Below are 27,928 nucleotides of genomic sequence, written 5' to 3'. Positions count from 1 at the left end.
CTGTGCGCGACGCACCTCGCCATGATCTTATAATCCGCGTTCAACAGAGTGATCGGTCGAACAGTATGTATAGTCGGCGTCGCTTTAGATTTCGGAAGGAGCGTGATGCACCCCGCTGCAAAATCAGGTGGTAGAGGAGCGCCATTAAGAACTTCATTGGCGATAGCAGTTAAAGTATCGCGTAAAAGGTTAAAAAACTGCAAATAAAATTCAGCGGGAATGCCGTCCATTCCGGGAGATTTCCCCCTAGGACTGCGCTTGACAGCTTCATGCAAGTCGTCGGACGTAAAAGCCTCATTAAGATGGACACGGTCTGTGCGGCTTAAAACATTAGGAACCCCCTGTAAAATACGACGCAGCGCAGCGGAATCGACATCAACATCTTGAAAAAGGGACTCAAAATGTGCGTGGATTTCATTCTCAATCGTCACCCTGTCGGAGGTCTTTATTCCATCCCGAGTGACCCACGCATTAAAGGCCAAACGTTCGCGCATCTTCCGCTCTCTGTTGAGATGATATATAGAGAGCGGCTCCCCGTCCACGGCACCCACAGGCTGGCTCCGAGTAACCGGCCCTCTACCCTTCCGCCGCAGATCGGTCAAAAGTTCGGCCTGAAATTGTTTGAAAACGGGAAGAAGATGCGGCTGGGCCGTAACTTGTCGGGCGAGGTCCTTCAAACAGCTCTGATAAAATTGCGACGTCGAGCGACGCCAGTGCGCTGCGTCGCGGCTAAAATTAATTAAAAAGGTCCGGACGGCAGGTTTGGCAGCGCCAACCCACCACTCGAGGACGCTACTATCACTGGGTTTAGTCTGCAAAAGTTTGTGCCACATATCAGTAAAGGACTGCTGAAAATGGGAGTCGGCGAGCAGACTGCAGTTAAACTTCCATAGATTTTTGCGATGGTAAGGCCTAGAAAGGGGAAGGGAAAGTTCACAAAAATAACTGCAGTGATCTGAAAAAATAACTGGCCGGACCTCAGATCGAGCCACCGAGGCTGCTAGTGACGATGACACATAAATCCGATCAAGTCGGCTGTGTCCCGTCGGATAAAAATAAGTATATTGGGTTTCAACCGGGTGGAGCATTCGCCACGTGTCCTTGAGATTAAAACTTGTGAGGAGCGTGTGGAGTTCCTGACACTTGTTGGGGCGCGGCTCCTGGTCGCGATCATCGGTGACCGCATTAAAATCACCGCCGAAAATGATATGAGCGGAGTTCCGGTGCAAAACCTCGCACAGCTCCTGACTATAAAAGAGTCGCCGCGCCGCGTAGTCGCTGCCGGAAGGAGCGTAAACATTAACAAACACGACGCCTTCAATAGTGCACGCAATAGCGCGGCCAGTAGGGAGACACTCAATATTCGTGACAGTGAGGCCGGGGCAGACTACAATAGCAGTGCCGGTGACATCGTCGGACACCACATTATCCACAATAACGTAGTCACTCAGATCGGTTAGAAGCATCAGAGCCTCACGTGTCACTTCTTGCAAAAAGGCGACATGGCAACGGGTTTCACATAAAAGAGTTTTTAAGGCAAAGACCTTATGCGGACTACGCAGTTTGTTAACATTTACGGTAAGAATATGCCACCGGCGCGTGTCAGGAACCATACACAACGCAAGGAACAACAAATGCAGTGTTCACAAGAAGCGAAACAGTAGCGCTGCAAAGATAACGCGTGTCGTGGACAAGATCGGCGAACATGGCATACCGACAGGTGGCAGATAGTATACACGGAATACACACGAAATAAGGGTCCACAATAAAGGTCACAACGACGCCGCCAATGCAAAGCAACATGTGAACATGAACGGCGAAAATGATCCACCGCAGGCTAGCAGACACCAGCCACAGGGAAAACACCGACATGTAAACACAGACAAATAGAGGTGCCCCGGCACAGCTAGGTCGACGCAGGCAATCGACAGGAGCGGTGAAAACAAACCGCCGAGGCTGTACACAAATGAAAGTTACATGTCGCAAGGTGGCGCAACGAAAGGGCATAGGCGCCGTCAAACGACGCATGCAGTCGACAACAACGGTAAAAGCCATCCCCCAACAGGTGTAGACAGGAGACGTAGGTAAAATAGTAAAAAAAAACTGACAGAATAAAATTGCATGTACGCCGCCAAGAGTATTACACTCAGTTCGTCGGCATGAACGGGGAGACTGTGCCTCCGACGTGGGGCACGTACCATACAAAATCTAAAACAATAAATAATAATAAAAAAATAAAAAATAAGAAATAAGAACTAAAGAAGCGAGCACATCGGTGGACGCATCGAGGCCACAAACAGCAGCCAAGGTGTTGGCACCAACGGCTAAATGTGCCGCCGATGTACAACATACACCACACACAGTCAAAGACCAATAAAGAATTGCGCACAAGAATGCATGCACACGCGCTGCTAAGACTATGCAGATCGACGCATTCACAATGAGAATGTGTCCGCAACGGAGGCACACAGAAGACGTAGAAAATTTAAATTTGCGCGCTACAAGAGCGACACGTGCGCCTTTAAGACAGCGCACGGTACTGAGAGCAATGGGAAAACACACAAGCAACGCGTGTCAGACCCCATACACAGTGAAATTAGACAACAAGACTAAAGAAATGTGCACAGCTGGGAAAGCACTCGTGCTGCCGTAAAGATCCAAGTTAGCGGCAAGAACGACTAAAATGTGCCTCCGACGAGCGGCGGACAGCAGACACATTTAAAAGTACCAGACACAGTTAAAAGACACAACAAATAAAAGGACACAACGATGGGTGCAGTGGCGCTGCCTGAACTACACGTGCGTGGGACAGTACCGATTAAAACGTGCAACAGACCGGTTTCACACATCACAGACGAGGAAACATCACAAAAAACAATTTTAGACTTACACAACGAGGGAGGCATTCACGCTGCCAAGCGAGGAGCAAAGGCACTTTACGTACCGCTGCCAGTCCTTTCATCCACCTCCACGTCCGCCGCCCAGTCACACTTTGCACTAGAAAACACGGGGGGCTGAACCACCTCCGTGTCCATAGCAAGAGCGGCACCCGACGGAGCCGCCGTGGCGGGTCCAGCGCCGGCGGGAGGATCAGATCCAGAATCCTGCGAGTGCGGCCGGATGCGACGGCAATGTGAGTCGTCCGATTTGCGTTTGCCTGCCACTTGTGCAGGCGACACGCTCGGAGGAACGTTCATCGCCGCATCGGTTGTCACGACAGGGTCCGTTTGAGTGAGGAAAACTTTGAGCTGACGAACTGTCTCGTCCCTCTTAAACTCTGCGGAACTCACGGACGCCTCAGGCTGACTGTGAGCGGCAGGCCGCTGCCGACGGCGATCGGCAGCCGACACCTGCCGCGAGTCAACAGCCGCGCGCTGCGAGGCCCGTTGCAATTTCTTCTGTTTTGAGGTGGACTTGTAGGGTGGGACGCAAGTCACCACCGGGGACGGCGTTCGCCCCTTACGAGAAGAAACACCCGAAATACTAGCGCTTCGATAGCGAAGGACGTTGTCAGCTCTCTCAATCGGCCTTTCCCGACGCGGTTTAGGTTCCGCGGGGGCGGCAAGACGCTCCTCACTATCGACAACAACGGTGGCAACAGCAGACACATTCTCAGTCACAACGGAGGGAGCAGCCTCCGGAACGGGTTCCGACACGGACAGCGTTACAGCTGCCGGTGCGGGTTCAGACACTATCGGTGGCTCAATGCTATCGACAGCTGTGGGAGCAGGCAACGGGGCCTCCACAGGTGCGGGCACAGAAATCACAGGCAACGCCGGGGAGCTATCAGCAACAGGAACGGAAGGTGTAACGTCCATAGCAACAGCGTCAGCCGCAACCTCAGGGTCAGACACACGATGCGCACGTGCGGGGGAGGCGCCAAGCGCGACCGCCGCCCACGTCACCTCGTCCTGACCGTCCGTCCGTGGTAATTGCACAGGGCGACTACGTTTCGGACAGTCCTGTCGAAAATGTCCGGTACCGTTACAAAATGAACAGGTCGCCGGTTGGCCGCTATAAGTGATAAAGGCCCGATGGCCAGCAACAAAAACAAAGGACGGTATATGCTGTCGAACAATCATGCGGACACTGCAAACACCATTTTCAACATCATAGTAATAAGCTGACGACCATTTCTCCTTTACGACCGAAAGCACTGTACCGTACGGAAGTAAACTACGAGAAATAGTTTCATTTCGCACTTCAAAAGGCAGGTTAAATACGCGAACAGTGCGTATACCATAACCCGCATTCGACATCACAACATCACTGATAGTACCGTCAAGGTGCTTAATTTTACGTACACCACCATTTACGTTCACTAACGTGTCACACATATCGGAAGAAGACAGTTTCAAAAATAACGCATTCAGGAACGCGTCAACTTGAACGCCGAGGACTACACTTTTCGGCAATTGAAGGTCGTTTTTAACCCATTGGTGAATTTCGTAAGCAGAAGGCCTACGCACGGATCTATCAAACGCGCACTGAATATTATTCTGACGGTTCTCTGAATTATCGAGATCCATGGTACTCACAGAAAGAACAAATCAAAGAAGAAACAGCGCCGTGAAGCACACGCCGCCGACCGCGATCCGCACGTAAACACCGCCCGACACGCCGCAGCGAGCGCGCGATGTGTTCGGGCCCACGGCTCCGAAGAGACTTGTGCCTGAAACCAGCGCCTTAGACCGCTCGGCCACGCTACCTACGCAACACGCGCGTCACATGAGCTGCGTCCTACTCCACGAGAACACACAGCAACGGCACAAAAATGAGACGCCAAAATTGGCAACGGTGGGATTCGAACCCACGCCTCCGAAGAGACTGGTGCCTAAAACCAGCGCCTTTGACCGCTCGGCCACGTTACCCTTGCAAGAGCGGCGGCAAAACGTTCCCTTTGTACTACAAAGATCACTTCGAAATGGAAGTATCTTGGCAATCGCCGTGCCATGTATTTTCACTGCTCTCCCACTGGAAGCGTCTCTTTAGGCCACCCACAACAAGAAAATGCCGTGCCCGCCATATGGTAGCGACGCCACTTGTCTGTAGCTGTCGTAGTTAAGGAGACAGCATCAAGAGACGTTTTCGTGCCGTGACCAGGTTTCGAACCTGGGCTTTCCGTAACCACTAAAGTATCGTAGCTGTACCTGTCAGGCGGAGCTAGAATGCTCCATGTAACAAACGTATGTGAGCTCAAGGAGGTTACACTTGTGATGAAGTGGTAGTACAAACTGCGGCCTGCGGAACACGAGTGAGAAACCAAGAAAGCACTGTGATTTCGAGTACTCGTACACTATCGTCAATTCAACGGCAGCAAGGAAAAACTTTCAAAATTGCCGTGACCAGGATTCGAACCTGGGTTATTGCGGCCACAACGCAATGTCCTAACCACTAGACGATCACGGCCACGGAGGCGCCCGCGAAAGCAGCTGGCTGGAATGCAAGTGTCGATACACAGCAAAGCCTAGGCCAAGGTGTACGCCACAGCAGTGGCAGACACGGTCTCCATCACATGCATACGAGCAGATGAACGTGCCTGCGCTGTCGGGACACTAACTACAGTGGTTAGCTGCATTCACCTCCGTGGCAATGTCTTGCAGTCCTCCAAGCCTCTTGACTACAGACATGTGACTCGATAACAAGTGGACAGACGCTGCATATCTCTCGCCGTCGGCTGTTGCCACGAATCATACTTAACGTGGCTTTCTGCACGCGTCGGCGTAGCGTCAGTCGAGACAAGTCGCATAAGAGGAGCAACAAAAACGCGCATTTCCGGTACCGGGAATCGAACCGGGGCCTCCTGGGTGAGAGCCAGGTATCCTAGCCACTAGACTACACCGGATTACGGCGCCAGTGCTCCTCCAGCGAACGCAGCAAGCACCCACGATTAACTGACGACAACTGTAAAAAATCCACTCTCGCACGCTATAGAACGGCATGCTCTGGACGCATATCGTGGAGACGAACGCCAGCAGTGATGAGGGCAAAAGGCACCTACAAATCCTGCCGTTGCACCACGTACTGTTCTACGACAATTCACGAAGCAGACGCTCACGCTTTGTTGTGCTGCTTCCTTTGCGGGCAATGAGTGCATGTGTCTTCGATGCAGGAAACATTACACGTTTGGCAGCTGTGGGATTGGAACCCACGCCTCCGAAGAGACTGGTGCCTGAAACCAGCCCCTTAGACCGCTCGGCCACGCTACCTACGCACCACGCGCGTCACATGAGCTGAGTCCTACTCCACGAGAACACACAGCAACGGCACAAAAATGAGACGCCAAAATTGGCAAATTTTTTTTTTCTCCCAACTCTCCTTATAGCCCGTCCTTGCGCTCTCCAATTACGCCTTCTTCGGCGAGCTTCTTTAGTTTTAAAATAAAACGTTGCTTCTTCCAAGCATAATAGACGAAAACGTTGCACCGTCCATTTAGTCTTGTATGCCTAAACTGCTCGGTAAAGGTTCCTTGAGCGTCGACGTCCGGTGGAAGACGTTGATCTTCAAGTTGAAGTGATGGAATCGGAGATACTGGATTTCTGCGAGGAAAATTTCTTGTATCTGTGCACCGCTAGCAAAGCATCGAAGGAAAACTAAAATCCTCTTGAAATGAAAGTGCGTGCCTATAATGACAGCGAATCAGTCGCTTTGCGCCTACACGCCATGAGAGAAAAAATAAAATAATAACAGCGAATCAGGCGCTTTGCACCTAAACTCAATAAAAGAAAGAATAAAATTTTAAAAAAAAAGATTAAGAATCAAATACTGCCTGAGCTAGTCCTCTCAGTCATAGGGAAGGAACAGCCTTCACACGTCCCATGACAGTATGTTCAAAATGCTTCGTGGCGGCCAGTAAAATAAGTAATGGAAAGGGACACAAAAAATAAAAGTATGGACACACATGTCAAAGGAATGAGTATACTCCCGACCTGTCCGAACTGTCTGTCGGATAAGGAGAAGGAAAACACAATTCACCCCGACGTTTTAAAAATAAAGTAAAAATTCTCCTTTCTTGAAAACCAAACAATCTCCGTGGCAGCGCCGTGCGCAGCGCATCCGTGATGGGACGCCGATGACGGAGGAACCAGACGTTGAAAAAATTAATAAAAACAGAAAGAAATCACTAAATGACAATGAAACACAAACACACACGAATACAGGATAAAACTTTGTATAACTTTTCGTCGTAGTTTCCACGTTGCAGTCCTGCACAAGCGGAAGCATCGTACTTGTACAGTATTCACTCTTCCCATAGCATGCAATTTGCATTAACCATGTTTCCGTACGGAGACAATTCAGAACACAGAAGGAAATAAAGGTTGAAGCAGTGAAGTTAATTATTACAACAGTTTGTCGTAGGCAAATGCGAGTGCAATTTGCAGAAAATTGGCAAAGAGTTTGTGATAATCTTTCCTGGTTTTAGTAAGGTCATGTTGCGTGCACAAATAAACCAGATAGGCATAGTCGTCCGTAAGTCGCAAGTGCAGGATGGCGAACACAGTGTGAGCCACGATCCATGCAGTGGCGGCACGCTTCGTAGGCGGATATGGTTTGATGTCCGGTATCAAAGCCGTGTCCGCAGAAAAACTTGCAGCGCTGGTGCGGTTAATAAGTGCGAGCATCCTGGCGGCAATGTTCCAAGTCGATTGTGACCGCATGCACACTAAACGATGTTCTAAGGTGTCGTCTTGTCGACAGTCTGCACACAAGCTCGACGGAGATAAGTGGATGCGGCGCAGCTTTTCGTTGATGGGGAGAATTCTGTTAACCACTTGGTACCAAAAGCTGCTGACTTCCGCTGACAGGAAGGGAGCGTGAACGTGAGCCCACGCCGTCCTCCACGCAGATCGCGGGTAGCGCGCCTCCATCTTATTGCCGACCGGCCGTCCTCGTAGTCCCTGGTAGACACCTTTCACAGTTCGTGTTCGATGGTCGAGTACGTCGGCGGCGAGATAACTTTTCTGAATGAAGTATTCTCGAACATAACGCAGCTGAAACGGTATTGTAGTCGGGTCGAGAGGTGCTGCTTCAGAGAGAGGACGATGAATATCGAACAGAACAGCTGTTGGGCCCGACGGATCCTGTTCAGTGGTGACGCTCGTCCGATGAAGGAGCAACGCTGCGGCTTTCATAGCAAAATGAATGAGGCCGAGTCCACCCTGTTCGCGCGGCAAAGTACATGTGTCGTAAGACACCTTGAAAATATGTCCCCTCCACAATAGCCAATAGACTGCCTGTGTGATGGCTCTGCCCAAATTCTTAGGTACCGGAAATAACTGAGCGAGATACCAGGCCTTACTGAGCAAGAAAACATTGATTAAAAGCACCCGCTGTGTTAATGCTAGGGTGCGAGTAGCAGACAGGCTAGCCAGAGCTCGTATGCCATTTAAGACAATACGCCAGTTGTAGGACGCAGTCTGTAGCAGATTGGCTTGAAAACGAACACCCAAAATTTTGTGTTCCCGTTTCTCCGTAAACCATGGGCGTTTGAAGCCCCGTGACGCCGCATAAATGGGCAGAAAGACCGTCTTACGGGTATTGATGCTCGCACCGGATGCACGTTCATACTGTGTGAGAACAGCGCGTATTTTGTCGAAGTCGGTGGCCGAGGACACCAAGAGGCCAAGGTCATCGGCATAAGCGCGACAAACGTGCTTCTCATCCCCAATACGTATTCCCCTGCAAGCACTGTGCAAATTACGCAACAAAGGATCTAAGGAAATTGCGTAAAGCGCCATTGACAGAGGGCACCCTTGTTTGACAGAACAGCGGAATGGTACAGGTTCCGACAAAAATCCATTGATGCTAATACGTGAGGTGGAATGTTTGAAAAGATTAAAAATCATAGTGATATACTTTACACCGAAACCAAATTTCCGTAACACTCGCCGGAGGTAGAGGTGGCTAACCCTGTCAAATGCCATTGCGAAATCGATGGATAAAATGCCAAAAGGAATCCTATTCGTCGAAGCATAGGCAATGGCATCTCGGTATGTCGACACAGCACCATAGATAGTGCGTTTCGGCACTGCACAGTATTGAAAGGGACTAATCAGTTTTTTCATAACCAGCTTCAAGCGAGAGGAGACACATTTGGTAAAGAGTTTATAGTCACCATTAAGAAGGGTGATCGGTCTAAGATTGCACAGTTTCCTGGTGACTGGAACCTTTGGAGCCAAGACCACAATACCTTCCAGGAAGGACGCAGGGACATCCACGCCATTTAAAATTTCATTAAAAACATCAGTCAGGGCCGAGCCAAACAAGTGCCAAAAATGCATATAAAACTCCGGTGGCAACCCATCAGCGCCCGGTGATTTATTCTGGGAACAGAGGGTTAAGACATCACGCACTTCCTCCACGGTAAAATTTTCTGTGAGGCGACGGCGATCCGCTACGGATAAGACGTATGGAACGTCGTGGAGAAGCTCGTAAATCGCGGCAGCATCCGTGTGTTTCTCACTGGTCATTTCGACGAAGTGACGGTGGGCCTCGGCAAGAATTGCCGCCTGGCTATGAAGCCGCGCACCGTCAGCTGATTCCAGCTCTGTGACGTAACGTCGCTTTGCGCGCCGGCGTTCATGCAGCTGATGAAATACGGAAGCCGCTTCATCAACAAGCGGTTCGGGGGCCCGGCTCCGTACGACAGATCCGCGCAACGATTCCCTTTTCAAGTCCAGAAGACGGTGTTTTATACGCCGAATCGTCGCCATCCGAAGAGCAGGATTATCTGTGTTCAGGTGGATGGCATCATTTAAACAGCTTTCGTAAAATTGCAATGTAGATCGCTCCCAATGAGCAACATCCTGACTGAACTCCAGGATGGTCTTGCGGAATGCCGGCTTAACAAATTCTACCCACCAAGACAAGGTGGAGGCATAGAGACCGCGATATTTCAGCACCCTCCGCCACACACGCACGATAACCGGCGCAAAATGTGGGTGTGAGAGATGTCGCACATTAAACTTCCATAATCGACTTGCGCGGGGTTTAATCGCCAACAGAGAATGAAAGCGGCAGACATACGCACAATGATCGGAAAAAATTACGGGGCGAACAGAGGATTCCGTAAGACAATGCTGTTTATCACGAGAAACATAAATTCTATCAAGCCGACTCCCACCCGTGGGGTAAAAGAAAGTAAATCCCACGTCCCGCGGGTGTAAATAACACCACGAGTCAATTAAATTCATCTCCGTAACGAGCGTCTGTAATTCTAGGCACTTACACGGCCGTGGCTCCTGATCTCTATCTTCCAGCACGCAGTTAAAATCGCCGCCCATGACTACAGGCAGGTGGGGGCCCCGTAAAAGGTGACAAACGTCACTACTATAAAAAACACGGCGAAGGGGCTGTCCGTCGGCTCCAGAAGGGGCGTACACGTTAATGTATCGGACGTTGTTGATCGTGCAAGCCACACCTCGACCGTTAGGAATGGTAGCGACATTACTATAATCATGACCAACCCGAATTAAAATGGCAGTACCACAATTACACTCGACATCAAAGTTCAAGAGTACTTGATAGCCCGGAATTGAGTGTAGTAGATCTATCACAACCTCCTGCAAAAACACTACGTCAGCAGCAATGTAATTTAAAAAACCCACAAAACTTGCAAACTTCACAGGCGACTCCAATTTATTAAGATTGATAGTAGCAACGACAGATGGTGGGCGTGCTACCATAGACTACAGGGAAAAACAAATAACACAAATTAGACGGCAGGAGTGGACTCACCCTCCTCCTCCATATCGTCTGCCCAGTCACAACGTGCAGACGGTGCAACCGAAGTAGGCGGTTCTTGTGTGGGAGGTGCAGACGCGGAATCCTGCGAAGAGGGGCGCGTGCGCCGCTGGGGAGTATCTTCAGCCTTACGCTTAACCGAATGTTGGGCCGGGTTCGTTTCCTGAGACGTCGTACTGTCCATTACGAGATTTACATCAGAGTGGTGCAACATTTCCTTTAACTGCCGTACAACCTCTTCCCGCCTGTCTTCCGACACACTTGTCGTAGGCGCTGGCTGACTGCTCGCCACAGGACGTTGTGGACGACGTCCTGCCGCAACCGACGGCCGAGATTCGACTACGGGGCGGGGCAAGCGCTTGTGCGCCGGCTTTTGCACAGATTTTTGCTTTTGTTTCGACTTCGGACGTGGAACCTGCTTCCACTCCGGAGACGGGCTGCGTTCTCCGCGAGAAAAGGATCGTTTTTCTAAACCCAGCACCTCAGTCCGCTCGCCCGCGCTACCTCTGCAATGGGTAGGCAAGTAACTTTCACTACAAAAGTCCTAATAGGAAAAAATAGGGGAGAGATAAAACCTTCTGCAACAGGCTCAGTTTGATGTTTTAGTTAATATATTTAAAGCCCCCGAAGGCCTGAGTTGCGGAATCGATGTTATGACACCATCAATATGGCCACCGTAAGAATTTCTTAAGTAATTCTTGAACGGCTATAAACTCCCATAGAATTAACATCAGGTCGTCTTTGCACAAAATTACAAAGGAATAGTCGAAAAATGTTTATGTGGCAATATCTTACATGTATCTAACATTTATTTTGAATTGTATTAACCAAAAATGAGAAAAAATGATATTCTCAACCTGTTTTTGAAGTTTCTCTATGAATAACTAAGTAGTCATGTAACACAATGACAGTGTTTTTTCATTAGGGCTGTAAAACAATGCCATTATGTTTTCCCTATCATTAATAACAAGGTTGTTACCTGAATTTATTTACCATAAGGTGTAATTATTCACTAGCCAGACTCATGTTCTGTAATATAATTTTCATACGTTTTGTCAACCAGATATTTTTAGATCACATGTTAAGAGTTTCCAGTTCACATGAATATTCTGGTCACAGGTGTGTGCATCAGACTATTTTCCTCGTCTCACCAACGAACCATATGAATATCTTAAACGACAGACACAAGGGTATTAATGAAATTTGAATTGAAAGGCTTTTGTAGCTTTCACAGCTAGGGATTTGGAGACTTCGTTGTTTTAATTGGAACATGATACTGAGACTACCACTTCGGATCATCCTATTCGTTGTGTGCATTTACGAGACAGACAAAACATTTGTGCATACAAGACCTTTAAAATGTCCACAGTATTGTATTATTGCGAATTTTATTTTAAGATTTACAAGCTGATAAACCAAGATTTAGCTACAAATTTATTTGTGTTGGTATGTTTCTATATATACTTCGAATGCAGGTTGGTGCAATAATTAAAATAAAGCACGTTTCTTTTGTATTGTGGAGATGGAAGAGTTATGCCTTACTTGCAGGAAGACCTTGCTGTCACAAGAGGAGACAGTAACTGTTACTCGTTGCATCGACACTCTAGTGAAAAGCAGTCTTCAACGTAAAGACGGGTTACATGAAAAACTGGAAAGTGCTGCCGCAGTCTGCGTACATGTGAGCTTCCGTGGGAACTACACACGTCCGAGCAGTTTTCGGCTTTCATTCAACACTCTCCTTCAAAAATTCCAAAGCTGAGATCCAGTGTCTCCACCTTTGACTTCAAACAGCATTGCCTCTTCTGTGGAGAGGAATGTGATATAAACTTTGATAAAAAATTTGCCTCTGAACCGCCGAAATATTTACGAAGTTTGATCCATAAAGAGCAAAGAGCCTATTTTGAGTGTTGCTATATCTCTTAATGATGTGTGGGTCGAAATGTCACATTTTGAGTGGAAAGTGTTATTGATTTAGTTTCTGCTGAAGCTAGATACCAGAACAGCTGCTACAAGATGTTTCTCAAAATGCTATCATCTCGGAAGAAAAGAGGGCTAGAGGTTTAAGAAATGGCTGAAGCTCTTCAGAAATTTTTTCTTAGTTGGATAACTGTAACGAATGCCAACACTCTTTTAATGAAATACTCCAACGATTGCGTGATTATCTACCATCAAGAAGTGAAATATTCTCAGAGGCAACGCCGCGAAAAAAGCTTCAGGATAATTTTGGAAGTAACATTATCATCACTAACGTGCTAGGAAAAATACCTAAAATTGTGCGCCTCCGAAGTACTGGTCGCAGCATTTTCACAAATGCTTGGTACACAAAAGAGAGGACGATGCCGTGGCAGAACGTATGAGAATAGTGAAAACAGCAGCTGACATCGTGACGGAGGTACAACAGACTGATACATACCCACCAGTAGTTACGACGTTCCTGAATAGCACGGAAATCATCCCAGAAACACTCAACACTTTTATTTCTGATTTTTCCTAGCGACACTATAGAGAGAAAGATACTGTGAAAGGCAAAGTTGATGTCATTTGCCCTGTTTGTACGCCCTGTGCCAGACCGAGATCTTACCTTTCATCCATACAAGTAGGATTGGCCGTATACATATACAGACATGTTGGGTCTCGCCATCTTGTAGATATGCTTCATAATATGGATATTTCTGCATCTTACAAAGAGGTCCGTTGGTACGAAGCATCAGCTTTACTGCAAGACCCACCAAATGTTCATCAAAATTCTCTGAATAGGTTGTTTTTGACAACGCGTACTGTAATGTACGGACAAGCTACAGGTTTGGAACATTCCACGCTATGGACAAGACAATGTGTACTACACCTATAGAAACTGTCCAGAAGGGCATGTGAATCAATCGATTAGAAAATGAACCATCAGCAGCATTTCTAAGTGAAGTAAGAAAAGTTAATTTTCATGTGGTAAAGACTTCCAGTCCTGCTTCCGAGATTAAGGCGGAGCTCACCATCCGCAGCATCATCGATAGAACCTACTGTGGTCCTTTGGTGCAGAGCCGAGTGGACAGTCTGAATCAGAGGCTCAGGCGGTTCTGTGACCGTGTAGGCAGCAGATTCCTTGACCTGCGCCATCGGGTGGTGGGTTTTCGGGTTTCGCTTAATACGTTAGGAGTCCACTACACACAGGAGGCGGCTACACGGCTAGTGGTGGCTATGTGGGAGGGACTGGGCGGTTTTTTAGGTTAGAGGGTCTCAGGGAACCACAGAAAGGGCGTCCGCGTAAAAGGGGGCATGTAAAACACAGTAAGGTAGTTGCAGAAACGATCGGTATTTTAGTTGTAAATTGTCGTAGCTGTGTTGGGAAGAACGAGAGCTCCAAGACCAAATAGAAAGCACTGAAGCTCAAATAGTTATAGGTACAGAGAGCTGGCTAAAGCCGGAAATAAGTTCAGCTGGAATATTTTCAAACTATCAAACAGATCAGAAAGGATAGATTAAATACAGTTGGTGGTGGAGTATTTATTGCTGTCAGGAGTAGTTTGCCTTGTAGTGAAATTGAAGTAGGTAGTTCCTGCGAAGTAGTATGAGTAGAGTTTATACCTGACAATCGGACTAAACTATTAATATGATCCTTTTACCGACCCGTCGACTTGGAAGATACAGTTGCTGAACAGCTGAAAGAAAACTTGAGTTTCATTTCAAATAGGTACCTCACTCATACAATTACAATTGGTGGTGACTTCAATCTACCCTCGATATGCTGGAAAAATTACACATTTAAAGCTGGCGGCAGGCATAAAACGTCATCTAAAATTGTACTAAATGCTTTCTCAGAAAATTATTTTGAACAATGAATTCATGAGCCCCCTCGAAGCGTAAATGGTTGCGAAAGCATACTTGACCTCTTAGCAACAAATAACCCTGAACAAATAGTGAGTATCGTGACGGATACAGGGATTACCTACCACAAAGCAGTTGCTGCTAGGCTGAATACCGTAACACCTACAACCGTCAAAAAGGAACACAAACTATATCTATTTTAAAAAAGCTGATAAAAATGCTCTTGACACCTTTCTAAGAGACAGTCTTCACTACTTCCGATCTTATCATGTAAGAGTAGAAAAGTTGTGGTATAATTTTAATTTTATTGTGTTTATACTGGTTGCTGGTTTGGAGAAAATTTAGTTATTACTATTTTATTAATGATCTCATTCATAAGCAGCCATATCACAGTCATCACAGTCGCTCAGGAAAGATATAATTAAGCTTTACTTGTTTAATCAAAATCGTACGATGACTCTCCTTGTCCGCAGTCTCGATGATTCGAAGCGACCTGCAGTCCTGTGTAAATAAAATGTCTTGGTTTTCTTGCGTTGCGTAGTTAGTCGGGAAACCTCAAATCAAGCGGAAAGTTTGCTCTGATAGAGTTTAACTATCCGATGAAATAATGGAGCTCTTGGATCTAATAATTGCAGGTTCGTTTCCAATTCATCGGAAGTTTCCTTCTGATTACCAACGAAACGACACATCCGTGCAAATTTCCAATTAGAGAATACATATACAATAAATTCTTTACAGACCTTTGATGTAAATGCTCAGTATATATTCCCTTGACTAGCATACAATATATTTACAATCTCTTTCTTCCATTAATCTCGATAGCAAAATTACAATTATTCAGTGCGGCTATTCGGCATGGAGAAGATCCTAGAAGTCCTCCCAACACGCACCAGAGAGAATATTACAAAGAGTAATTATGCGCTCATGAAATAGTAATAGTACTGTACTACTTTGCGCATCGATTCTGCGAGTATACAGATGATCAAGTAGGAAACGTAATTAACTCATAGAATTGTGCAGGGATAATTAGTAGAATATAAAGAGATATTACAATTGCCCCTCGCATCGAGCAAAGTTAATGATAATACACTTTGCGAGCTAGCCGTAAATTTTGTTGGCTCGTTTATTCAATAAAAGAAATATTTTGAAGATAAGTTTTTTAGAAATTTACCATAGAGTGTATAGGTATCATGTTAAGACTGTATGTTACCAGAATACCTAGGCTGTGACTTTCACATGTATCGGGGTATATCCGCATCCCGCGTACATAACCAGGGAAGATATAAATCAGTATGATCGCGGAAAAGGTCTACCCATTTGGGAGCTGGCCTTCACAGGGAAACCCTGGAAAATCCGGAAGAATAGACCCCAGCTCAGGTATTAAAGACGATAGGAAAGCCTAAACAAAGTGATTTTGAAGTGTATAAAAACTTGATAGATGAGGTAAATCGAAAAGTGCCTCATAGCCAAAATAAAATTTACAACAGTTTTTCAAAAAAAGATTAATTTCTTCTTTCGACGGTGTAGGCGGAGATCTCGTAGTGGAGCCGATGAAACAGGAACACTGGGTACGAACAGCGGGTAGGCGACGTACAGCATTTGGTGGAGGCGGTACGGAGGACAGGCGATGAGTGGCGGTACAGGACAGAAGCTGGTAATGTGCCGTAGAAACAGCAAGATGGTCTCAGGAACAGATGGTCAGGGACGTGAACATGGAACAGGTTTAAAGTGGAATGAGAAAAGGATCTGACTGAATAAATCCCTGGAAGAGAGTGGATTAAGGCACTGAAGTCCATTTTCATCGTTGAATTCAAAGTCGGAATTGATTCATTTATTCTTCCATCTGTACTAGACTGTAATACCCATCAGTCCTGAAAATCGCGAATTTTATTGTCCTCCTCAATTTTGAAGTTGTTCAAAATCACAACTGCAGATCGTCCAAAGTTTTGCAAAAGAAACTGTGTTAATTTAATTTTGCTGTAGCACGTACCGAATGTATTCCTCTCAAAAATTTTCTTACTCTAATCTTCGACTTGATATAGTTCAGGTGGAAATAAGGCACTGAATCTGTCCGAATTTTGTCTTCAAGTGCGAAATTATGGATAAAATTCAAGTTCATACATGAGGAAAATTTCAAAATATAGGCATGTGACATCGAATACACATAAAATTATATTCTTCCAGTACAAATATCTGAAAATTTTTAATCTTTGTTACTATCGTTATTTGATCTGCAGATCCACCTGCAATTAAACAGCATTAATGGTGATGTATGCTCATTTAGCTCAGCATCCACTCGCATAATGTTTGTCATTCTCTCATGAACATTAATGGAAAACATATTTTCAACAATCATGTCAATAACATGAAAACACAAGAAACCCAACTCTTAAAAATTCAATTAAAACTCTTAAATTAATTCAACTGAAAAAGAATGCATAATGAGAACTTTTAAATATAATAAATTTTATCTCACGGGACCAGCGAGTCTCTTTAACCGTTCGTAGCGGGGATATTATCGACTGTAGTTTCACTTCACACTTCACTCGTTTTTACCGCGAAAAGCGCGCGTCCTGCCTTCAACGTACTTCCATACATAATTACTACGTTTAAAGTTTCACACGCCATGTTCATATGATTGTTATGTCTTAAGAGAATATAGGTGCACTTTAAGTACACATTAACGCTCCCTAGGGCTGTTACTTATAGTCAATACGTACACACACACTAGCAAATGCTACAGTCTGATACCTATTCTAAAGATTATACTAAACTATCACGGGAGTAATCTCACTGTCTCTCAACCTATCAACCACATAAACATACATATTTTCTCAAATAATAATAAAAATCCATTCTTGATTCTTATTCAGGTCCGGTGTCGAAGTTCTAAGATCCTTCAAAGTGAGACTTATGTAGGTTTACTGTAGTTCCTGTCTTCTTGAAGACATCAAAAATCCTTTCCAGAATACGTAAATGCTCTTACCATGTCTTCGTGGCTATTAATAAATCGTCAACGAATACAGTTATGTGACTTCGCAATTCTGGTCCAAGAGCAAAATCCAACGCTGAAATGAATATTCCGGCACTGATATTGAGTCCGAACGTGACAACTTTAAATTGGTAACTTCTACCTGCATAGATGAATGCCGTATATTTCCGAGATTCTTCATTCATGGGGACTTGCCAATAAGAACTTCTCAGATCGACACTAGTCAAGTACGAAACATCTTGAAAATTTTGAATTAACTCATCAATATTATCCGGATGGGTTCTTACAGGTACTATTATTTTATTGATCTCTCTCGCATCGAGAACTAATCTTACGTTGCCTCCAGGTTTTGGAACGACTAACTACGGGGAACAATATGGACTCGTTGATGGCTCAATCAGGTCCCATTTTAGCATTCTATTTATCTCCTTTTAAACAGATTGTTTTAATCGCCAGGGGATCGGATAGTTCGTGTAACAGTAAGTTTGATGTGACCTCTACTTGCAGGTGGCAAATATACCCTCTAATAATTCCCGGTTTCTCATCAAAAATCTCTTCATAAGCCGCTAACAAATGATGAAGATGCTGCCTTTATTCTACGGTAAGCTGATTTGATTCACTGGCTTTAAGTATTGCCGTTTGATTAAAGTCTTCATTCTGCATCGAATTATTTGAAAAATCCTTCCAACGTTTGCAGTATCCATTAATTGAATAGTGGCACCACGACAATACTTCTTATGGACTGCCTCCTTTCTATTTAAGTCCAGTGCTATCTCTCCTCCATTTATTCTAAATTTAACTTTCCCTTCAGAAAAATCAATCTTACAATCGTACTCCTGCATACTCCCAATACCAAGAATACAATCCACTAACAACTTCTCTACTACAAGGAACGTGCATCTTATTGCTACATCTCCCATCTTCATCTCCAATTGGGTTTGTACTTTGACATTGGGAGAGCGTGCTCCTACAGCTCCGATGATTTTACAATTTTGTACCTGTAAAATTGGTACCTTCCTCTTGTTAACAATTCTCCTAAAAAGATCGTCTGAGATGACATTGGCGGAAGCGGCGGTGTCTAGTATTACATTCGTTGGAGTCTCCTCTATTTCGACAAATACCTCCGATACAGGAACACTCGATCTTTCATTCTGACACATTTTTAAATCTTTCGTCAACTCTTCAGTTAATAGCTCAGCGTCATTATATCGTAACATTTGCACTTTTACTGACTCTCCCCTAACAGATCCCCTGACCGCTCCTCCGGGGCACGATGCGGTCACGATTAGTTTGACTGATTTGTATTACGATTGCTATTTGTATCGTCAATTATTTCAGTAATGATCGGTTGTTGCGGTGAGTCGTGATTCCACTCTGTCTGTTGAGGTGAATTCGGTCGGTATTGCCTCGATTGGTTCGTGTAGTTATTGTTATTATTCTGCGGCTGTTGGTAGAACTGTCTTGCATTCCCATACATAGGATTAAATCGATTAAAATTTCTTTTGTTCCTGAAACTGCCCCTCGCGGCACTGTAATTGAAATTTACATTATAATAATAATTGTTGTTTCCATTTAATCCACTTCTAAGTCTTCGCGGATAAGATGGTTGGTTGTGATTATTATTAATGTTACTATTATTGCCATTTCCGTTCCTGGTGTAGCTCGGATTTGCTTCAATCGGTCTTATTTGATGGAACATTTCTCTTGACCTTTGATCGTCCTCCTCAATTAAATCAATGTGATCAAGAGTGGTCATAAACGAGTCTAAGTCCTTATCATTTATGTACAAAAGCTGATTCCTTATATTCGTGGGTAATCTGGATTTAAGTATTCTGAGTATGTCAGGTAAAGGAATTGGTACGTCCCAGTATAATGATTTGTTAATATATTTCTCAAAATATTTCTTTAGGGATCCTCTAGAGAATGAGAAAGGCTCAGGATATAACCCTTCCTGCCTTAGTCTTTCTTGTATTCCAGCAGGCCAGTATTTTGATAGAAAAGCCTGCTCAAATTCTTTATATACTTTACAGGACGATATCTGCTCAGATACCCACAATGCTCCTGATCCTAGAATATATTCTGACACAAAACTAATCTTTTGCCATTCTGCCCTAGATCGTGGAAATAGACCTCTAAAGTTTCTAATGAAAACGACAGGATGAACATTCCTTTTATCAGGATTAAAGATTTTGAATTGTCTTTGTTTCATCATTTTTTTCTTCTACCGCACTACGATTCCAAAAATCATGCTGTTCAAAATCTTCACGGTGACAATCTGGTAGATCAACTCTAACCTGTGACGTTATACTTCTGTCTGCGTCTGACCTTGACGTTGACGGAATGTCAGGCATAGATTGAGAATTTTGTTTCTTGCTTCGCGCGGTTTTCAAATACTCCTGAGAGAGATTTAACGATCTTTCAATATTTTCCTTCCAACGCGAAATTTCCTCACCAAGTTGGTCACGGACTTCCTTCAACCCTTTGTTAAAGAAATTCTTTTAGGAAGTATTGGAAATCGACTGCAAAGATACTTTCACTGTTTCTTCGATCTTTCCAGAAGAAAAATTCTGCCGTTTTAATGTTATTTCTGAAAAATTTTCCGGTAAGTACATTGATTCTATGTTCAACATTCGTCTGGTTTTCCCTGACTTCGCCGAACTGCTTCTTTAGATTGTCTTGTGATTCTATTATTTCTGGTATCATAGCTGCGGCACACTGCATGTCCTCTTGTGCTTGTATTAATTGAGGAACAATTTCGACTTGTTTTTGTATCGTGTCTATCTTGACAGATACATATTCGGTTAGTTCCGCCTTTAATTTACTGGTAGTTTCTTGACACTGCTGACGGACCTGCTCAGTTTGAGCAACGAGATTTTGTTCGGTTCTTTCTGCCTGTTCTTTTATTTCCTGTGTCTTGGTATTTAACCTGTGATCTAGTTCATTAAAGCTTTCTCGTAATTGATTCCGTAATTCGGCTTGCCCTTCTGCTAAGAGGAATAGCTGCTGCATAATCGCAATTAATGGGTCCACAACATTTTTATCTGGCATCGTACCAACATTGTCTGAACCAGCGGGGGTTTCTATATTGCTACCGCTATCCACAACAGTCTCAGAATTGCTCTCTGTGGCCTCTACTTCGGCGCAAACAGCTGAAGGCTGTTGCACGTCTTGTTGCTGATGCATGGACATTTTATATGCAGCTCTAGTTAATACCATGAAATAATTATCTACCACAGTTTATAAATCCTAAATCTCTGTCTTACCATTATATAATCTATCTGATACCTTTTACTATCTCCAGGGTTCTTCCATGTATGCAACCTTCTTTCATGATTCTTGAACCAAGTGTTAGCTATGATTAAGTTATGCTCTGCGCAAAATTCTACCAGGCGGCTTCCCCTTTCATTTCTTAGCCCCAATCCATATTCACCTACTATGTTTCCTTCTCTTCCTTTTACTACTGTCGTATTCCAGTCACCCATAACTCTTAAATTTTCGCTCCCTTCACTACCTGAATAATTTCTTTTATCTCATCATACATTTCATCAATTTCTTCATCATCTGCAGAGCTAGTTGGCATATAAACTCGTACGACTGTAGTAGGCGTGGGCTTCGTGTCTATCTTGGCCACAATAATGCGTTCACTATGCTGTTTGTAGTATCTTACCCGCACTCCTATTTTTTTATTCATTATTAAATCTGCTCCTGCATTACCCTGTATTCACCTGACCAAAAGTCTTGTTCCTCCTGCCACTGAACTTCACTAATTACCACTATATCTAACTTTAACCTATCCATTTCCCTTTTTAAATTTTCTAACCTACCTGCCCGATTAAGGGATCTGACATTCCACTCTGCGATCCGTAGAACGCCAGTTTTCTTTCTCCTGATAACGACGTCCTCTTGAGTAGTCCCCGCCCGGAGATAAGACAGAGATTTAGTAACCAGGTTTTACATTGTAAGACATTTCCAGGGGCAGATGTGGACTCTGACCACAATCTATTGGTTATGAACTGTAGATCAAAACTGAAGAAACTGCTAAAAGGTGGGAATTTAAGGAGATGGGACCTGGATAAACTGAAAGAGCCAGAGGTTGTACAGAGTTTCAGGCAGAGCATAAGGGAGCAATTGACAGGGATGGGGGAAAGAAATACAGTAGAAGAAAAATGGGTAGCTTTGAGGGATGAAATAGTGAAGGCAGCAGAGGATCAAATAGGTAAAAAGACGAGGGCTAGTAGAAACCCTTGGGTAACAGAAGAAATATTGAATTTAATTGATGAAAGGAGAAAATATAAAAATGCAGTAAATGAGGCAGGCAAAAAGGATAACAAACGTCTCACATATGATATCGACAGGACGTGCAAAATGGCTAAGCAGGGATGGCTAGAGGAAAAACGTAAGGACGTTGAGGCTTATCTCACTAGAGGTAAGATAGATACTGCCTACAGGAAAATTAAAGCGACCTTTGGAGAAAGGACAACCACTTGCATGAATATCAAGAGCTTAGATGGAAACCCAGTTCTAAGCAAAGAAGGGAAAGCAGAAAGGTGGAAGGAGTATATAGAGGTTCTATACAAGGGCGATGTACTTCAGGACAATATTATGGAAATGGAAGAGGATGTAGATGAAGATGAAATGGGAGATATGATACTGCGTGAAGAGTTTGACAGAGCACTGAAAGACCTGAGTCGAAACAAGGATCCCGGAGTAGACAACATTCCATTAGAACTACTGACAGCCTTGTGAGAGCCAGTCCTGACAAAACTCTACCATCTGGTGAGCGAGATGTATGAGACAGGCGAAATACCCTCAGACTTCAAGAAGAATATAATAATTCCAATCCCAAAGAAAGCAGGTGTTGACAGATGTGAAAATTACCGAACTATCAGTTTAGTAAGTCACAGCTGCAAAATACTAACGCGAATTCCTTACAGAAGAATGGAAAAACTGATAGAAGCCGACCTCGGGGAAGATCAGTTTGGATTCCGTAGAAATCTTGGAACATGTGAGGCAATACTGACCCTACGACTTATCTTAGAAGAAGGATTAAGGAAAGGCAAACCTACATTTCTATCATTTGTAGACTTAGAGAAGACTTTCGACAATTTTGATTGAATTACTCTCTTTCAAATTCTGAAGGTGACAGGGGTAAAATACAGCGAGTGAAAGGCTATTCACAATTTGTACATAAAGCAGATGGCAGTTATAAGAGTCGAGGGGTATGAAAGGGAAGCAGTGGTTGGGAAGGGAGTGAGACAGGGTTGTAGCCGCTCCGATGTTATTCAATCTGTATATTGAGCAAGCAATAAAGGAAACAAAAGAAAAGTTGGGAATAGGTATTAAAATCCATGGAGAAGAAATAAAAACTTTGAGGTTCGCCGATGACATTGTAATTCTATCAGAGACAGCAAAGGACTTGAAGAGCAGTTGAACGGAATGGACAGTGTCTTGAAAGGAGAGTATAAGATGAACATCAACAAAAGCAAAACGAGGATAATGGAATGCAGTCGAATTAAGTCGGGTGATGCTGAGGGAATTAGATTAGGAAATGAGACACTTAAAGTAGTAAAGGAGTTTTGCTATTTGGGGAGCAAAATAACTGATGATGGTCGAAGTAGAGACGACATAAAATGTAGACTGGCAATGGCGAGGAAAGCGTTTCTATAGAAGAGAAATTTGTTAACATCGAGTATAGATTTAAGTGTCGTTTCTGAAAGTATTTGTATGGAGTGTAGCCACGTATGGAAGTGAAACGTGGACGATAAATACTTTAGACAAGAAGAGAATAGAAGCTTTCGAAATGTGGTGCTACAGTAGAATGCTGAAGATTAGATGGGTAGATCACGTAACTAATGAGGAGGTATTGAATAGAATTGGGGAGAATAGGAGCTTGTGGCACAACTTGACTAGCAGAAGGGATCGGTTGGTAGGACATGTTCTAAGACATCGAGGGATCACCAATTTAGTATTGGAGGGCAGCGTGGAGGGTACAAATCGTAGAGGGAGACCAAGAGATGAATACACTAAGCAGATTCAGAAGGATGTAGGTTGCAGTAGGTACTGGGAGATGAAGAAGCTTGCACAGGATAGAGTAGCATGGAGTGCTGCATCAAACAAGTCTCAGGACTGAAGACCACAACAACAACAACAGTTTATAAATCACTGAATATTGTTTCAAAATTAATGTCTTAACCAAGTTTAACGTTCAGATTAATTCACTGAGGTAGTCAAGTTAAATGCTCACTCCCGAAATAATACTCACACAACAATAAAATTCTACAAGCTAACTACTCTCTGAAAAACTTCTTTCCAAGATACTTCAAATTCTATTTTAACTACAAAATTAAAAATTGGTTTATTCTGGAGTGCACTTATTGTCTAGTAGGTGAAACCTTTCCTATTGGCACAGGATATCGCTGCAGCTTAGTTCCAGCTCGTTCTCGTAGTTTATCATGAAACAGAAAATACAACAATCCAAGAGAGTCCTGTCACACTGGCGCCAATATATTTTTAATTAATATTGTGTTTATACTAGTTGCTGGTGAGAAGGAAATTTAATTTAATGATCTCATTCATAAGCAGCCATATCACAGTCATCACAGTCGCTCAGGAAAGATATAATTAAGCTTTACTTGTTTAATCAGAATCGGACGATGACTCTCCTTGTCCACAGTCTCGATGATTCGAAGCGATCTGCAATCCTGTGTAAATAAAATGTCTTGGTTTTTCTTGCGTTGCGTAGTCAATCGGGAAACCTCAGATTAAGCGGATAGTTTGCTTTGATAGAGTTTAATTAACCGATGAAATAATGGAGCTCTTGGATCTAATAATTGCAGGTTCGTTTCCAATTCATCGGAAGTTTCCTTCTGATTACCAACGAAACGACACATCCGTGCAAATTTCCAATTAGAGAATAGATATATAATAAAATTCTTTGCAGACCTTTGATGTAAATCAATATTCTCTTGATTAGCATACAATATATTTCCAATCTCTTTCTTCCAGTAATCTCGATAACAAAATTACAATTATTCAATGCGGCTATTCGGCACGGAGAAGATCCTAGAAGTCCTCCCAACACACACCAGAGAGAATATTACAAAGAGTAATTATGCGCTCATGGAATGGTAATAGTACTGTAGTACTGTACTACCTTGCGCGTCATTTCTGCGAGTATATTGTCCGCAGTCTCGATGATTCGAAGCGATCTGTCAAGTAGGAAACGTAATTCACTCATAGAATTGTGCAGGGGTAATTAGTAGGATATAAAGAGATATTGCAGTGTAATTATTTCAGAGAGATAGTATCGACAGCAATTTAGAGAAATATACCGCAGAAATTAGTAAGTGATGGTAGTGATCTCCCGTGGTACACAAAACGGGTCAATCGCTGTTGCAGAAGCAGCGAAAAAAGCATACCAAATTGAAAAGGACGCAAAATCCCCAAGACTGCAAAGTTCTACTACGAAATTCTGTCTCGAAATCTGGCAGAAAACCCAAAGAGATTATGATCATGCATATAGCACACCAGTGGCAAGATGCAATCAATACCTTCACTGCGCGATAACAACGGTGAAGTCACTGATGACGGTGCCACTACAGCACAGTTTTTAAACACGGTTTTCCAAAAATCCTTCACCAAAGAAGACGAAGTACATATTCCTGAATTCCAATCAAGTACAACGGCCAAAATGAGAAACATAGAAGTAGATATCCTCGGTGTAGCAAAGCCAAGACCTCTGGTCCAGATTGCATATCAGTCAGGTTCGTCTCAGAGTATGCTGATACAATAGCTCCACATTTAGCAATTATGTACAACCGCTCGCTCACAGAAAGATCCGTACGTAAAGACTGGAAAATTGCTCGGTCACACCAATACCCAAAAAGGGAAGTAGGAGTAATCCGCTGAATTACAGGCCCATATCACTAACGTCGATTCACAGTGGGGTTGTAGGAAATATGCTATATTCGAACATTATGAAGTACCTCGAAGAAAACGATTTATTGACACATAGTCAGCACGGATTCAGAAAATTTCGTTCTTGCGAAACACAACTAACTCTTTACACCGATGAAGTAATGAGTGCTTTCGACGGGGGATTTCAAATTGATTCCATATTTTTAGATTTCCAGAAGGCTTTTGACACCGTTCCTCACAAGCGTGTTCTAACTAAATTGTGTGCCTATGGAATATTGCCTCAGGTGTGCGAATGGATTCGTCATTTCCTGTCAGAAAGTTCACAATTCGTGATAATAGACGGAAAGTCATCGAGTAAAACACAAGTAATATCCAGCGTTCCCCAAGGGAGTGTTGTAGGCCCTCTATTGTTCCTAATCTATATTAACGACATAGGAGATAATCTTGAGTAGCCGCCTTAAATTGTTTGCAGATGATGCTGTCATTTACCGTCTTATAAAGTTATGAGATGACCAAAATGAATTGCAAAATGATTTAAATAAGATATCTGTATGGTGCGAAAAGTTGCAACTGACCGTGAATAAAGAAAAGTGTGAAGTTATTCACACGAGTAGTTGAAGATATCCGCTAAATTTCGATTACGCGATAAGCCTCACAAATCTGAAGGCTGATAATTCAATTAAATACTAAGGGATTACAGTTGCAAATAACCTAAATTGGAACGATCACATAGATAATGTTGTAGGTAGAGCAAATCAAAGGCTGCGATTCATTGGTAGAACACTTACAAGGTGTAACAGGTGTACTAAAGAGACTGCTTACACCACACTTGTCCACCCTATTCTGAGTATTGCTGTGCGGTGTGGGATCCGCATCAGGTGGAACTGACGTAAGACAACGAAAAAGTATAAACAAGGGCAGCTCGTTTTGTATCATAGCGAAATAGGGAGTATAGTGCCACAGACATGATACGTGATTTGGAGTGGCAATCATTAAAACAAAGGCGTTTTTCGTTGCAACGGGATCTTCTCATGACATTTCAATCACCAGTTTTCTCCTCCGTTGCGAAAACATTCTGTTGGCATCCACCTACATAGGGAGAAAGGATCATCACGATAAAATAAAAGAAATCAGGGCTCGCACAGAAAAATTTAAGTGCTCGTTTTTCCCGCGCGCCGTTCGAGAGTTGTACGGTAGAGAGACAGCTTGAAGGTGGTTCATTAAACCCTCTGCCAGGCACTTTATTGTGAATAGCAGAGTAATCACGTAGATGTAGATGTAGATATGTATAAACTTAATGAAAACAAAGATAACACCATTTGGATAGCTATGAAGATCATGGAAAGTGTGCGTAGCCTGCGAAAGTCACAATCCGTTAAGAACGGCCTCCTTACTGATTTTCTGTGGATGTGTGGTACCTGGTTAGGAGTTCCCATAAATCCGAATTGGAGTGGATACACGCATATGTTAAGTTGTCACATGAGTCAGTATGATATGTCTGCTGTATTAACACTCCCCTTCCTCAACCTGCAGCCAACTATGAGTATGGATGCCCTCTACGTTGTACTATTGTATACGGTAGAAAAGTAGTAACGTTTGCAGCAAAGCACCTGCTTTGTCACATTTGATCGGCTTTTGTTTTCAAAGGCCACAAAAATAGTGACCGAAAGAGAAAACACAGGAGAATTGTCAACATTTGTAGTCAGAAGGCAGAGTCTACACGCTTCCATCATAAATGGGTGTAGTTAGATTCAACGAGGGTGGAAGTGGACTTAGAAAGTTATGGTCCATTATTTATGCCCGTAACAGCTTTGACAAAATGCTAACAGGATATTCATTTGTTCGCTCGTTACGAGCTCTTTTTCTCACTCTGGTCGGCCTTGGAGTTCATTTCTTACAGAAGTTCATTTCTTGCACCGACCAAACTACATCCGCAAATCTCCAAGCATGACATACAGCCACGTTACGCAACGTTCAACGTATGCAAGATTTCCCCAACGTGCCCACAATAGTGATGACAATGGAGAAACTACAGGATTTTATGAAGGAAGCAGCATCCAGTAATCGGACTGCCAAACTGTGAACTATAGAACAAGTATTGATGAAATCGTTCAAATTATCTGGTGGTCTGAAGCATGAACGTGGGGAAACGAATAGTACCCTGTATCGATTGGTGCACGGGATGTATGCATGTTCACAGCTCATTATGCACAGTGAGGAATTTTGTGGTATGGAACTAACCTCCTCTCACCAGCAAGTTCAGCTTAGGAAATCATAAGTACGTGATAATATCGATTGCTCAAAAGTGGGGGCGTGGTTTGCCTCTCATTCTCCGCTCACAAATCGTTCTGAGCTCATACCTGTATCAAGTGGTATTACACCAAGTGAGACTATTAATTGCGAGGATGACGTTAAAGTCGTAAAAACTGCAGCGGGATGAATTGTAGGGAAAACTTT

General features: G+C 43.8%; 3 non-coding genes across 3 annotated transcripts; all 3 read right to left on the bottom strand.

Annotated features, from left to right (window-relative positions):
* Nucleotides 1-4,789: 4,789 nt before the first annotated feature.
* On the bottom strand, nucleotides 4,790-4,871 carry Trnal-uag (transfer RNA leucine (anticodon UAG)). Its single transcript has one exon. It is a non-coding gene; the product is annotated as a tRNA-Leu (tRNA).
* Nucleotides 4,872-5,337: 466 nt separating this feature from the next.
* On the bottom strand, nucleotides 5,338-5,409 carry Trnah-gug (transfer RNA histidin (anticodon GUG)). The gene has a single exon. It is a non-coding gene; the product is annotated as a tRNA-His (tRNA).
* A 364-nt stretch (nucleotides 5,410-5,773) lies between these two features.
* Trnae-cuc (transfer RNA glutamic acid (anticodon CUC)) lies at nucleotides 5,774-5,845 on the bottom strand. Its single transcript has one exon. It is a non-coding gene; the product is annotated as a tRNA-Glu (tRNA).
* Nucleotides 5,846-27,928: the final 22,083 nt, after the last annotated feature.

Source organism: Schistocerca cancellata, chromosome 1 (assembly GCF_023864275.1).
Source record: "Schistocerca cancellata isolate TAMUIC-IGC-003103 chromosome 1, iqSchCanc2.1, whole genome shotgun sequence".
In the NCBI taxonomy this organism is placed as follows: domain Eukaryota; kingdom Metazoa; phylum Arthropoda; class Insecta; order Orthoptera; family Acrididae; genus Schistocerca; species Schistocerca cancellata.
Note: the sequence above shows the minus strand (reverse complement) of the source record. Positions and strands in the feature narration are given on the sequence as shown.